At 38.9% G+C, this 2,880-nt stretch overlaps 1 long non-coding RNA gene across 1 annotated transcript in view; it reads left to right on the forward strand.

The window, feature by feature from the left end:
• Nucleotides 1–605: 605 nt before the first annotated feature.
• Nucleotides 606–2,880, forward strand: part of LOC109318240 — a 10,917-nt gene continuing 8,642 nt past the window's right edge. Inside the window, exon 1 of the long non-coding RNA XR_002103209.1 lies at nt 606–710. This is a non-coding gene — a long non-coding RNA (uncharacterized LOC109318240). The remainder of the gene's footprint in view (nt 711–2,880) is intronic.

A 2,880-nucleotide genomic window follows, 5' to 3' on the forward strand; every position in this document is an offset into this window, starting at 1 on the left:
CCTGTTTTGAGCAGGGCGTTGGACTAGATTACCTCCTGAGGTCCCTTCCAACACAAATTTTCTATGATTCTATGATCTGGTATGACTTACATACTTAAATACATCATTCAAGATTTTTAATTTCTACCATATTCAAAAGAAACCTGATATGTGCCCACTACTAGAAGGAAGTTATGAATAAAAAAGAATAGCTCTGATTAGGCAAATGCTGACTTGAAAAAAGGAAATAAGGTTTTCTATAACGTTGAATGATATTAAAGTTGATTCTTAACAATTTTGTCAAAAATGTCACCCAAAACCCAGAAGGATTAAAGTCATAGAAGTACCATGACAAAGATTTGCTTTTTTGAAGCTGGAATTAACCGAAAAATTGGTGTCTTGCATTACCAATCTCCCCTAAAAACAGATGTAATTGTTCTCTTATTTGCCAAGGCATGACAGAGAGGTCCATCCTGCAACTCCCTTAATACCTCTAGAATGAAACAGAGAAGACATTTAGTTTCTCTCCCACAAAAGTGGAAATCCTAGTCCAAATTTGATCAGTATTTTTCTGTGAATTACGAATATCAGCAATATGATATTGACACATAGTCATTGTTACAGGTTTGTAAGGTGCCCCAGGGATATGGGCAGGCTGAGAGTGACCAAACAGCTGAAGGGTGGATTGAGGCCAGTGGTACCCAGGAGGGACCTACCATCTACTGAACAGAGTGAGGCTCACTCTAGGACTCTTGAGGCAGCCTCCCTTTCAACCCAATAAGTACATCAAGGCTTGGTGGGTGGGATAGAGGGGAGGGTTACCTAGAGGTGAGAAGGGGGGTAAGGGTTACAGGGCCATCAGAGGACATCACAGCTGCTCCTAGGATCTCAACTGGTTACAGTGTGGCATACAGCAGAAGTGGAAAGGGACAGACAGCACAGTAGTCAATAGGGCAGGACAGCTGATTAGGCAGGGAGCATAGGGCTGGATGAGACAGGGGAAAGGGACTGGAATGGTATTTGGGGAAGGTACAAGACTAGTTTGTTGCACGACTGCCAAAAAGATTGCCCCCTTACTGTGCTAGAAGGTCACAGCAAAAAATAAAGAAGAAAAATATGCCAGATCAGAACAGAGGCTAAAGGCACTTCAATATATATACAGAGAGAGAGACAGGGAGAGAGAGAATAGAATTTATTCAGATAAATTGAGACAAAATAGCACATCATTGTAATTTGATCTGAAATTTATCCAAACTGATTTAATTTGAACTTATCCAAGCACATTTGGGTACATTTCTACTGCATGAGACAAATCAGTTTGTAGGAAAATATTCCTATGCTCTTGATGCATATCATTAAAATGTGGAAGTAATCTCTAGGTTCCCTTCTGAAAAGAATCAGGCATAAGGATTCCTGTGTTTTTCTATAAGTGTTTTCTGAAATAGTTCAGTACACATTACTATGAAAAGCACTATATATAAAAACAATATTCACAAATGTAGCATAGCAAGTAAACCAATTAAAACCTTTTACTACAGTGAGTAATGTGTTGGTATTCCATGCAATCAAGATAAACTATACAGAGTACACGAAGGTGGTGTGTTTTTTTTTCTCCTATGTTTTTTTCCATATGAAGGAATTATTTAAACCATATTTTTACTGTAGCAATATCTCTTAGATTTACATAACCAAAAGAGCCATGAATCAAACACCTTCTGTTTTCATATAAACAAGGAAAAACTATTTGATTATATCCTGAAAACATTACACTTGGATATTATGAAAAGCAAATACCAGAAGGATAGCAGATTGGATTACAGAGACAAGGAAAAGAGTACTGGCAAATCTGGCAAATGACGTTGCTACTGTATTTAGTAGAAGGGATGGTATTACTATACATCACAGTACTAATTAGTTATATGCAGCAGTTGGATTTATTCATATATGGAAACAACATAAAGTTGATAAGATCATTTGATTCTTAAAGCAATGTTAAATCAACACTATTTAAATCACGCTACAGATGAATGTGATAAACTGGTGTACACAAACTTCTTGAGAAGCATGCTACTTGAGAAAAATTTGGCAAGATTTCTTCATGAAATCAAACAGGTTCCTGTTGTATTTGGCAATCAATACAAATCTCCTCTTCTCCTTGTACTCAACATCATATAAATATGTTCACTCAAGGATATTTATCAAGAGGATGTTTTAAAACAAATGTGATTTAATATGTCATCCAACCCGTAAACAGCATAACCCAAAGAACTGTGAAATTGTTTCCTTAAATAGGAATAGGACATAGGAAGTAGGCAGTAATAGGACATGGGAAATAGAGAGGATTTTTGTAGTAGTGAGAACATAATAATGTTAGAAGTGTCTCTTGATGGTTAGAAAAGCGGTATGCAGTGGGATTCAGCAAAGGTTTTTCCTGAGTCTGGTACTTAGTTTTTTTATCAATTACTTGGGCCAGGTATAACCATTACACATAAACTGGTATAAGTGATCAGAGCCAATCTACACCCCTAACCAAACAGAAGTTTAGCATACATAGACTGGTTTAAAATGGCATAACCTGGTCTAAGATAGTCCTGAATCAGTGTGGTATCAGACTTAAGCAATTTAAGTTAGACTGTGTGGCAGGGCACTAGGTGTGCCTGCCACTTTAAGGCCCTGGAGCTCGCAGCCTCCAGGTGCCTAATGGGGGCAGCCATTTTATGCTCAGGGCTGCCTATATAAACAAGGCAGTTTGGCTGCTGGAGGGTAGGAGCTTTAGGGCTGCTGAGTTTCATCTGGAAGTAAGGGAAGAGCTGTAGGAGATGGTAGGAGGCTCCTGGTCCTGGGTATGACTGGAACCTGCACCCTGCCGGGAGTGAGTGGCCTGGTGGGGCTCCCAGTGGC

The sequence above is a fragment of the Crocodylus porosus genome, unplaced genomic scaffold, assembly GCF_001723895.1.
Source record: "Crocodylus porosus isolate Cpor-Errol unplaced genomic scaffold, CroPor_comp1, whole genome shotgun sequence".
Classification (NCBI taxonomy): Eukaryota; Metazoa; Chordata; order Crocodylia; family Crocodylidae; genus Crocodylus; species Crocodylus porosus.